Here is a 12,583-nt window from a genome sequence, read left to right as displayed (position 1 = left end):
TAGTTCGGAGAACCGGCAAATGCCACCTCTGACTGGCCCCAGAGCAGTATCCTTCCCCCAGGAGTGGGACGGGAATGGAGATTTTGCAGTATCCTTCCCCTGCCATGCCCACCAAGCCACGCCCACAGAGCCGGTAGTAAAAAAAAATTTGAATTTCACCCCTCGACAGTCACTTGTCTGAAATGGTCGAGGGCACGGGTGTCAAACTCAAGGCCTGCGGGCCAGATGGAGCCCACCAGGTGCTTAAATCTGGCCTGTGGAGCCAGCCTGGAAATAGCAAACCCTAAATCCTAACCTGGCCCGGGGTGCTTCTCACAGCCAAAATGGCTGCGGGGGGAGGGCTCTCATGCCCCCCACGGACCCCATTTTGGCTGGCAAAGTGCTGCAGGAGACTGTCCCGACTGAAAACAGGGTGCGGGGGCCTCGTGTGCCCCCCCCCGTGCCCCATTTTGGCCAGCAGGAGGCATCCGTCCCATCTCCCCCCTCTCCCCTGCCCAGCCCACGGAGGAGAGCTCCAGTGCTGATCCAGCTCTCGAAGAAATCCAGTTGCACACCCCTGATCTAGGGTCTCCTGCTTGAGCAGGGGCAAGGAGGTCCCTTCCGGCTTTATTCAGACTAAGTTTGACTTTCAGGGATGATTCAAAAACACCTGGATTGAAAGGTGGAGGCGTTTCAGCATTTCTTCTGCCCGGGCTTTGAAGCTGAAGACAGAAGCTACCTTGTGGGGCGGTGGGGGGGTGTTGAGTCTTAAGGGTGGGAATCCCATTTTTAGCAGATCTGCCAAGCTGAGTTGGAAATAAGGGGCGGCTTGAAGTCAGCCCACAACAGAAGGAATGCCCGAAATGCCGAAAGGTGGACAGAAACCGGTTGAAGGGAAATGCTCTCCACCTTGTCTATGGAGATTCTCGATCTTCCAGGCCATGGTTGTCCCAGAGGGGCTTTAGTGCAGGGGTCTCCAACCTGGGCAACTTGTGGACTTCAACTCCCAGAGTTCCTCAGCCAGCTTTGTTGGAGTTGAAGTCCACAAGTCTTACAGTTGCCCAGGTTGGAGACCTCCGCTTTAGTGGACAGAACTGAAGAAGCTTCTTGGATGAGAAGTGAAAGGTTTTCAAAAAAAAACCCCAAGGAAATGACGTTTTGAGGATCCACCTTCGGTCACAAGGGAAAATACACCCAGCCCCAAATTAGCACCGGATGGAATGGGCACCAGCCTGGTGCGATTTCCAAGGATTTCCCCTTCTGACTCCATGCCTAACCAAAAATCTTCATTTTGGCTGAAGAAATTAATTGGACAAGTAATGAAACGTCACAGTTGAATAAACGTCGGTCCAGTTGCCAGCATTTCATCTTGTTTACTTGTGATGGGTTCCCTCCACATCGTCTTCGGTGGGCTTCGGTGCTCATCCTAAGGCCTGGTTTTCAGATCCCCGCCCTGCCTTCCTCCGGACTGGCCCTCTCAGAGGGCGAGGCAGACTCAGACTGCACCAGGTGGAGACCCAAAGGTTTCTCCAAGGGGAACCTCGGAGCCCTTCGCCATCGGTGGCCGGAAGCTCTTGTGGGGTGCAAAGTGAGGGAACTCCTCGGGGGGGACCTCTGGGTGTGTCCCACTGGCCCTCCAGCTGCAGTAACGGGGTGGGGAGGGGTGTGTGGGACAGGGTCTCCGTGCGGAAGTCAACCCTCCCTGCCCCTCCCTTTCATCCGCCGTTTCAGGATACACTCAGTCCCAGGTGTGAAGACCCCACAGAAGACCCTGACCACGGACTGTGAGTAGGATTTCCCTTCCAATAAAGGAGAATATTTGTAGCTTAGGGTTGTATTTCCTTTCCTCCCTCTTTCCTCCCTCCCTTCCTTCCTCCTTCCTTCCTTCCTCCTTTCTCTCTCCTTTTCTTCCCATACCTTCCTTCCTTTTCTCTCCTTCCTTCTCTCTCCCACTCTTTCCATCCCTCCCTTCCTTCTCTGTCCCTTTCTTTCCATCCTTTTCTCTCCTTCCTTCCTTCCTTCCTTCCTTCCTTCCTTCCTTCCTTCCTTCCTTCCTTCCTTCCTTCCTTCCCCTGCACTGCCCTGGTCCCAGATGGAGTAAGGGGCGTCTTCTGTGTAGCTGCCCAGGGGGACACCTGGGAGCTTTGGAGGCAGAGGGGCGAAGGAGGCACCTCACAGCTCCCAACTCCTTCCTCCCTCCCGAAGCAGGGAGTGGCCAGGCAGGCGCTGGGAAACCCAGCATCTCTTGCATCTGGGGGGCTGTCTATTGGTGGCGGGAGGGGCTGACCCTTTGCTCCCGCTTCCCCTTAGACTTCTGTGACTTTGACAATCCCGACCGTCCCTTCTGCGACTGGAGCCAGAACCCCGACAGCCAGGGCAGCCTGTGGCTCCCAGCGCAGGGACAGAAACCTGGGGAGAGCCCTGGACCCCCTGAAGGAGACATCGTACGGGGTAAGAGCTTCGCGGTGGCCCCAGCCTCTTCCGCGGAGGCTGCGCTGAGCCCCTCTCAGGCCAGCACCCTCGATAGTCCCCGAGACAGGCAGGGCCCCTCGGGTTGGCACCGCTACCCCTGGATCCATGCCAGGACGTGCTACCTTGGTCTGGGGCCCTTCCCTTTCCTGGCCGAGCTTCCCCACAATCTGGAGTAGGCCCTGGGCTCCCAGCAACGGGGGGACGACGACACAGAGGTCCCAGGGCAGCAAGCCAAGACCCTCCCTGCAAAGCTCTGCCCTTCAGGGTGCAGCTGGCGAGACTCGGCAGGGGCCCCATCAACCTGGCCCCTCTGCTCTCCAGCACCTAAAAGGGCCACGGCTTCTCCCTTTCCAGGAGGCAATTACATCCATCCAGAAGCTGGAGGGTTCGCACAACTGGAAAGCCCCGAGGTGGACCCGGCTGGGGCAGAGGTCTGCGTGCGATTCCTGTATTATTTCTACAGCCTCAGCAACGAAGTCCAACTGAGCATCGAGATCCGGAACGCTTCGGGCAGTGTCGTCCCCTTGTGGACTCGGGAAGGAACGCAGAGCACCTCCTGGCTTAGCGGGGCCGTCACGGTTCCTGCCCAGACTCCGCGCCCCTTCAAGGCAAGTTGGGTGGGGAAGGGAGGAAGACTCCTCAACTTATGACCATAACCAACCCTAACCCTAACCCTGGCAATTGCAGTTGCAAATCATAATGGTCATAAAGCAAGTCACCACCTGACCGGAGTCATTGCAACCTTTTGTGTGGCATTTGTTAAGTGAACATGCTGGTCCTTAAGCAAACCCTTTTTCTACTCTTGTCTGATTTCATTTGCGGGAATCTGGAAGTAAACCCCATTTTCCAGCAAAAACAGAAACCGGGGCCACGTGACTGCAGGGCGTTGTGCCCAGATATAAATGAAGGCCGGTTTTCCAGCGCCAAAAATGCGCTCCCCTGACCACGAGGGCTGGGGGCTGTGTCAGAACTTCTAAACCAGGTTGTAAGTCCTGTTTGGAGGAGTCTGTCATAATTTCAAACGGTCGCTAAGCGGCCAGTCATAAGTGGAGGATTATCAATACACAGGTCATTCTGCCTTCCCAGCTGCCTCCAGGGTGCCATCTGTGAAGGAGGGACTTTAAAAGTTTTTGCAGCCTCTTTCCAATTCAGACAAGACATTCTTAGTTTGCCTATTTTATTATTTTATTTTATTTTACATGGGATTGTTTTATTTTACATATATATAAGTCTTGGTTTATTCGGGTCTTTTCCCGTGTAAGTTTGAGAGTATCTTGGCGACGTTTCGATGAGGTCTCACTCGTCATCTTCAGGCTGGTGCTTACGGCTTCGTGCTTGTGTGAGCAAAGCGTGGTCGGAGCTGCCGTCTCTCTATAAATACTGGTGGGGAGGTGTGGAGTGTTGGCTTTGTTAGTGTAAGCGGGTTGGTTGGCTGTGTGGTTGTATCTTGATTAGTAGGTGGAGTGGATATTTGCAGATTAGTCGGCTGTTTCGTAGCATCCTGTGTGGGTGTGGTCCTAGTTTTGTGCCTATTAGTTTTCTGTGTTGTAACGACCTGGGTAATGGGCTGTTACAGGAACAAACCCTGATCTGTCTTTCTATTCAGGTTGTTTTCAAAGGCAAACAGGTCAGCACAGGAGACATTACACTGGCTCTGGACTCCATCTTCATCGAACCAGGACCTTGTTCACGTAAGTTATCTTCCCCAGGCCCCCACCACATTCAAACCTTGGTACAGTGTTTCTCAACCTTGGTGGCTTTAAGATGGGTGGACTTCAAGTCCCAGAATTCTCTGACACTAATGCATTCCTTTGGATATATAAATATATACATTGTGGCCTACTTACTCTCTTGTAATCCCTTCCTCTGCAATCTTTTCCCTCTAAGCAGTAGAATTCTGGCTAAGGAATTCTTGGTGTTGAACTCCATCCACCTTAAAGCCACCAAGGTTGAGAAACGCTGCTCTGGAGAAGGAGGGTTTTGCTGTACGGAGGGGGTGTCTCATTCTTTCCCCCCCCCTCCCAATTCTACAGCCTGCAAGACCAAATGCGATTTTGATACTCCAAATGACCTCTGTGGATGGAGCAACGCAGAAGAGGGAGATGTGATGTGGAGTCCGTGGCCTGGCCCCACAGAAACGCCTGGTGTGGGACCATCGGATGACTTCTCCAGGCCTGGATGTGAGTATGAACTGGGCAAGAATGTACTACTACCTGTTGGAGCAGGTATTGCTAAGGTGGTTTCCTCCAACGCAAGGAGAGGTTTCTTTTGCATTTAATTCTGGGTATATTTTTCATCAAGCAGGTGAGAAGCTTCGGTTCCTCAAGTTAACAACTTCTGACAACCAGCCAGATCATTTTTGAATTTGGTAGCTGAGAGAGAAAGTTTGGGAGAAAACCCAGAGCGGGGTGGGTGGGGGGCGGGATTGTGCTAATCCTCACCAATTGGGTGGCCCAACATGGGCTCGGAGATACTTTGGTCTGGATTGTCCGCCAGGAGAGGCAGGCTGTATTCAGATCCAATGTAGGCATCTTTTTAAACACCAAGACCAGCCACTATCCATGGGGTCTACCTGGTCTACCTCCCTTGCATTATCACTTAGTTATTTAGCATACGGAATTACATACATGGACTTACAACATATGTTAACATTTCACCCAGATTAAAAGGAGCACAGTGGCTCGAGTGGCTGGAACGCTGGATAGGAGGTTAGCAAGCCCGTGTTTGAGACCTGAGAGCTGCCGTGGGGCAGGGCTGAGCTCTCATCCTTCATTCCAGCTCCTACCGGGGACATGAATGGAGCCCCCAACTGGGTGTCCCCCAGGACAATGGTGATGTCACCGCCTAATCCTTTCAACTGGAAGGGCCTCGGTGCAAACCTAGATTAAAACCACAGCAAAATTTGAATGTTGAAAGGATCTGTATTGAGATACCAATGTCTAGGCCAGGGGTCTCCAACCTTCGCAACTTTAAGACTTGTGGACTTCAACTCCCAGAGTTCCTCAGCCAGCTTTGCCAGGTCTAGGCCATCTAACCACTGAAGTTCACCATCGTTTATATATGAAAAAAAGATCAGATAGTGGACCAGTCAATGCCCACAGCTTACAGCCGGTCACGATGTGATCTTGTTCTTACCCAGCTCCCCAAACATGACAAACCCTCTGATGTGAACTCAAAAGATTCCTTTATTATTAGGAGTGCCGGCAGCCTCGGCAAAAAATTTCTCTCGCAGGCTAACAAGTCTGGCTGGCCAATAGATGAAGAGTTGTCTGCCGCACCTATTCATCTCTGCCCCCTTCCTTTTATCCCCAGAGCTAGGGTAGGGCTTCGCTGGCAGCAGTGGCTCTTCTGTCCCAAGGACCGGCCCATAGATTTCCACTGCTCTCCTCTCCTCTGCCTTTTGCGCATCCACACATCAGGCACTGGAACCAGCTGTTCCTCCTTTTCCTCATCAGCCACCTCCAGACCTGGGGGCTGTTAACTGTCCATCTGAGGGCTGACGGACGGCCCAGGCTCGGGCTCTCTCTCTCTCTCCATTCCCACTTTCCCCTAGGAGCTCTCATTCCCATCTACCCCTAGGAGCTCTCAGGTTGCCTTGATGCTGACCCCGACTCCCACGCCTTCTCCCCCACCTCTGATTTGGCTGCTGGACAGGCCATAACAGATCTATAGTTTGATGTAGGACCCTGCAGTCACACCGAGGGGAGGATGTTTATACAGTGAAAACCTGGCAGACGCCGTGCACGGCATGAATCCTATTCAGAATTTTATAGGGCCTGTTAAATTTTTCGACTGTCAATTTCCAAACATTAGGGGTACTCAAAAGTTGTGACCTGCCTTGGGGACTGTAAAGATATTTTGGTTACTTTCATATCATTTAGATGTGCTTGGTAAGTAACTACATAAATATCATCACTTTTTAAACATTTTGCTTGTTTCCTTTTGTCCGCTGTTGGAGAAGTCGTTCAAAACCTGGCACCTTTTTTTTTGCGGGGTCATCTTTGTGTCTTCCTGTCCCTGGGGGTTCAGCAGCCCGTTTGGCTTTCCGTTGGGAATCGATCTTAAAGTTATTAAGCAGAAGTTGTGCAAATGCCAGCAGGTCAGGGTTCAGGTCTCAAAATCTGGAGTCGTAATTGGACTCCAACAGGGATGTGCTACACATTGGTGGTGTCCACCGCTCAGTTTGTGGCGCCATTGAGGAAGCACGAATCCACCCCCCCCCCATAGCTCCACCAAGGAGCTTTAACACAAGGATTGGGGGTAAAGTACCTTGTGGGCAAGGCTATCAAGGTGGAGTTTCTGCGGAATTCTTGAGTCTTGACTCACCTGGACTGAGTTGCTGTTGAGGAGACCGTGGACTATGAGCCTGTCTGTTGGCTTGTAATGGACACCATCCTTCTGGAGGTTTTTATGGCCCAGGCTGCACAGCACAGTCTCAGCCTTTTCAAACCTGCTTCCACCCACCCGCAGACTCCTGTCCCAACACCAATTCAGATCCTTTCCACTGTCATAGATGGTTCCTTCATGTTGCTGGAGTCTTTCAGCGAGGCAAGTCTTGGAAGCAGCTTTCTAAAAAGCCCCACGTTCAGTTCGGGAGGTTGCCTTCTCCTGATGTTCTTCTACACTCTCCATGGCGTCTCCGATGATGCGGCCCTGAAGATCTACGCTGCTCCCCCAGGCAAGTTCCTGGGCCTTCTGAAGGGGATACACCCTCCCCGCGCAAAGACCCTCTGAGCAGATGAACCCCTGAGTAAACGTCATTTCCTCTTTGTGTTTCCTGTAAATAGGAGGAGATCGGGGGGTCCCATTGCTGACTCTCAGAGGGGAACAGGGTCCCAAATGGAAGAGAGGATTCGCTAATTATACTGGGAGGGAGGACATCCAGGTAAGTTGGTTGAAGGGGAGATGATGCGAGAATAAGCTGCTCGCTTTGGCCATGTGGGAGTGGAAGGAGTAGAGGGTACTACAAACAGTCCTCACAATTAAGCTCAAAATTCGCCTTGCTAAATGAGACCGCTGCTAAGTGAGTTTGCCCCATTTTATGATCTTGAATTTGCAAAGCATCGGTGTGGCAAAGTCTACACCAGGGGTGTCAAACTGGGCTGGATCCAGCCTGTGGGGTGCTTAAATCCGGGCTGGAAATATCAAAGGACCGACCCACGGTGCCTCTACCAGGCCAAAATGGGCTGCGTGCATCCCCCCGCAGCCTGTTTTTGGCCTCCCCGGCCTCCTGCAGCCCTCTGCTAGCCAAAAATGGGCGGTGCAGAAGCCAGGGAGCCTGCTGCTTTTGGCCGGCACAGGGCTTCTGGAGGCCAGGGAGGCCAAAAATGGGCCGCACAGGGGCCTCAGGAGACCCCTGTGCGGCCTGTTTTTGGCAGGCGGAGTGCTATTGGAGGCCATGGAGAGTGAAAATGAGACATGGGGGGGCTGTGCAGCCCCCACCCCGCACCCTGTTTTGGCCAGCAGGGTGCTGCAGGAGTCATCCGTCCTATCTCCCACCACCACCCCAACCAGCCTGCGGCGGAGAACTACAATGCTGATCCAGCTCTCAAAGAACTCCAGTTTGACACTCCTGGTCTACACAGAAGGTCCGATTTCAGAGAGGGAAATTAAAATAACCGTTGATTGCAATGCTACACACAGCAGTTGAGTGGTGGTCCTTAAGCATCCCTGGGTATCCTTTGCAGCTGGTGGTCACTCATGGTTTTTCCCCTTCTAGTTTGTCTTCGAAGGCATATATGCAGGGCAACCCGGTTTGGCAGTGGACAATGTGGCAGTTTCTCCCTGTGAAGGTAACCTAACCCCAACCCTGTGGGCAAGTGGTATCTGGGAGTGGGGCTGAAAAATAACCAAGGGGTGAAGGGAAGCTGCCCACCCCAGCTGACTCTGCCTGGATGCATTCCCTGCCCCACAGATATTTTTGCCAGCTGTGATTTCAACAACAACACGGACCCCTTCTGTGGCTGGAGTGAGTCTGTGAATAACACCTGGAAACGAACAAACCGAAACACCCCAACCGAAGACACGGGACCCCCTGGAGATTATCCCCATGGTGGTAAGAAGAAGGGAACACATCTGGGATCCCAAGAAGGGGTTTTCATCACTTCCACGCCCTTAGAACTGAGATGGAGGTTTGGGCAGGGAATTGCTGAAAACCCCCTGTCTGCCCTGTCTACTTTGGGATCTTTCCAGTAGTCAGTTTCTTGTACGATTTATAGCAATGCACAAAATGCAATATTGTGTAGCAATAAAGGAAAATATTTGCAGCTCAAGATTGAAATGAGGGTCTTGTTTTCATGCAGACGTTTCATGACCCAAACTAGGTCACATCATCAGTGCTAGAAGGGAGTGGGATTGGAGGAGGAGGAGGCCAGGTCTAGGACAACTCACCACAGCCAAATCACCATGGGACAACTTGCTACGGACAACTCGTTGAAGGCCAGCTTGCTTTGGCCCAAAAGCTACATAATATCAAAGAAATGGTGGAATCGAATCGTTAAAGAAAGGATGCAGAAGGAAGGACATGAAATGTGAATTAAATATTCACATTTTGTGAATTAAATATTCACAAAAATTAAAATATTTTTTAAATTATTTTAAATAATTAAATAAAATTGTTGAATTGTCCTGCGGTGAGTTGTCTTGCAGGAATTTGGCCTTGGTGGGTTGTCCTATGGTGAGCCGGCGATGGTGAGTTGGCTGCGGCGAGTTGAAACGGGTTTCGGAGGAGGACTGCGATCCTTAGTGCTAGATGAACATGGTTGTTTTCTTACAGACATTTCATGAACCAACTAAGTAACATCATCAGTGTAATGATCCTTGATGAACATCATCTAGCACTAAACAACCAAATTCAGAGAGCACCAAGCATCCCTCACAATACTGTGTGGCCTGACCTCCTCCCTCTGGTGCCTTTCCTGAGTGTTGAGATAATGACTATGGATGTCCTGATGGGTCTCCATCACCCTTTTCTAGAAGGCTACTACATCTTCGTAGAAGGTGGCCAACTGAAGCCGAATGAGTCTACGCGTTTCTCCAGCTCACCATTCTGCATGAATCAGGAAGCCTGCGTTGAATTCTACTACCACATGCATAGCGTTGTGGAAGTGGAGACCCGGCTCTGGGTCCTGCTGGAGGACCCTTCAGGAAGCGTTGTTCTTCTTTGGAACCGTACGGGGACTCAGAGTCCCACCTGGCTGTACGGATCTGTGACGTTGCCATACACTGGAGCACAGCCAAGCAAGGTTAGTGGAAGAGGAGGCTAATGGATCCCATGCGTACAAGGAGCACCAATGTAGTTTATTGACAACCAGGAATTTGCATATTTTAGGATGCAAGCCTTGTGGGGGCGGGGGCCTGGAACAGATGTCTGTATATCTGCAGTGGTCTCAGCTTTTGGGTATGATGACCCATGATTGACTACCAATAAAGGAGAATATTTGTAGCTCAGAGTTGAAATGAGGGTGCTCACTCACCTGTGTTGTTTGCTTACAGATACTTCATTACTCAAACTAGATCACACTATCAGTGCTAGTTAGTTTGGGCAATAAAACCCCTGCAACAAAACAGCCAAGCTCGGAGATCAGGAAGGAACACCCCCCTCCCCCATCCCATGACTGACTGTTTTCCTTGAATTCAGGTCTCTTTTGAGGTTATCAGAGGAAGCAACGCCTACTTGGACGTGTCATTGGATAACATTTTGGTGCGCAGGGGCCATTGTGCAGGTGAGGCAGTCTAAGCAGGACTTACACACCTAGACAGGCAGGTATAAAGGTATAGGCTGCAGTGGATGTGGGCAGTGTTGTCAGTTTTCTTTCTGGATGGATAGAGCGGCACACAAACACAAATGTGTGACAGTCCACCTGTGTTTCTGTTTAGAGAGGAAGTACTTGTTTTGACTACATTGTGTAATGTAAGCTACAATAAAAGGGGTACAGGCGCCAAATGGAGCCAGAGGCCGAAGGGGCTTCTCTTTGATGGTCCTAACTTCAATATTGTCCTTCTTTCCAGAACACCCAGCATCTACTGTGCCTCCAAGCACCATCTCAACAGCTCCAACAACTGCTGGGGGACCAGTTGTGACTGTACCACATGAACAATCTACCATCTCCCAGCCTACAGTGATTACCTCTTCAGGACCCACAACATTCACTAGCACAAAAAGCACAGGGACCAAGCCCCATCCAACAACTCTGAGGTCCACAACAGACACTGGCCAGTCCAACGGGCCAATCACTATAACTTCAAGTGTTCCTGTCATCACCAGGAATGAAAGTCTGGCCACTACACCAGTTCCTCCCATCACCACCACCAAAGCTGCCCTTTCCAACATCACAATCCCAACAGGAACAGCCGCCACTCCCATCACCACCAGCACACCTCTCCCGCCCAACATCACCGTCCCCGCAGGAACAGCCGCTACTCCCATCACCTCCAGCACAGCTGTCCCTCCCAACATCACCGTCCCCGCAGGAACAGCCGCTCCCATCACCACCAGCACGGCTGTCCTCCCAACACCACCGTTCCTGCTGGAACACCCGCCACTCCCATCACACCTCTCCCTCCCAATATCACCGTCCCCGCAGGAACAGCCGCTACTCCCATCACCACCAGCACAGCTGTCCTCCCAACATCACAATCCCAACAGGAACAGCCGCCACTCCCATCACCACCAGCACACCTCTCCCGCCCAACATCACCGTCCCCGCAGGAACAGCCGCTACTCCCATCACCTCCAGCACAGCTGTCCCTCCCAACATCACCGTCCCCACAGGAACAGCCGCTACTCCCATCACCACCAGCACAGCTGTCCCTCCCAACATCACCGTTCCTGCTGGAACAGCCGCCACTCCCATCACACCTCTCCCTCCCAATATCACCGTCCCCGCAGGAACAGCCGCTACTCCCATCACCACCAGCACAGCTGTCCCTCCCAACATCACCGTCCCCGCAGGAACAGCCGCTACTCCCATCACCACCAGCACGGCTGTCCCTCCCAACATCACCGTCCCCGCAGGAACAGCCGCTACTCCCATCACCACCAGCACGGCTGTCCCTCCCAACATCACCGTCCCCGCAGGAACAGCCGCTACTCCCATCACCACCAGCACAGCTGTCCCTCCCAACATCACCGTCTCCGCTGGAACCGCCGCCACTCCCATCACCACCAGCACAGCTGTCCCTCCCAACATCACCGTCCCCGCAGGAACAACCTCCACTCCCATCACCACCAGCACGGCTGTCCCTCCCAACATCACCGTCCCCGCTGGAACAGCCTCCACTCCCATCACCACCAGCACGGCTGTCCCTCCCAACATCACCGTCCCCGCTGGAACAGCCTCCACTCCCATCACCACCAGCACAGCTGTCCCTCCCAACATCACCGTCCCGAGGAACAGCCTCCATCACCACCAGCACACCTCTCCTCCCAATATCACCGTCCCGCTGGAACAGCCTCCACTCCATCACCACCAGCACGGCTGTCCTTCCAACATCACCGTCCCGCAGGAACAGCCTCAGTCCCATCACCACCAGCATGGCTGTCCTCCCAACATCACCGTCCCGCTGGAACAGCCTCCAGTCCCATCACCACCAGCACGGCTGTCCCTCCCAACATCACCGTCCCCGCAGGAACAGCCTCCACTCCCATCACCACCAGCACGGCTGTCCCTCCCAACATCACCGTCCCCGCAGGAACAGCCTCCAGTCCCATCACCACCAGCACGGCTGTCCCTCCCAACATCACCGTCCCCGCAGGAACAGCCTCCAGTCCCATCACCACCAGCACGGCTGTCCCTCCCAACATCACCGTCCCCACAGGGACAGCCTCCACTCCCATCACCACCAGCACGGCTGTCCCTCCCAACATCACCGTCCCCGCAGGAACAGCCTCCACTCCCATCACCACCAGCACAGCTGTCCCTCCCAACATCACCGTCCCCGCTGGAACAACCGCTATTCCCATCACCACCAGCACAGCTGTCCCTCCCAACATCACCGTCCCCGCTGGAACCGCCGCCACTCCCATCACCACCAGCACGGCTGTCCCTCCCAACATCACCGTCCCCGCAGGAACAGCCTCCACTCCCATCACCACCAGCACGGCTGTCCCTCCCAACATCACCGTCCCCGC

The sequence above is a fragment of the Ahaetulla prasina genome, chromosome 4 (genome assembly GCF_028640845.1).
Source record: "Ahaetulla prasina isolate Xishuangbanna chromosome 4, ASM2864084v1, whole genome shotgun sequence".
NCBI lineage: Eukaryota > Metazoa > Chordata > Lepidosauria > Squamata > Colubridae > Ahaetulla > Ahaetulla prasina.
The sequence above is the reverse complement of the archived record's forward strand: the minus strand, read 5'-3'. Positions refer to the sequence as shown.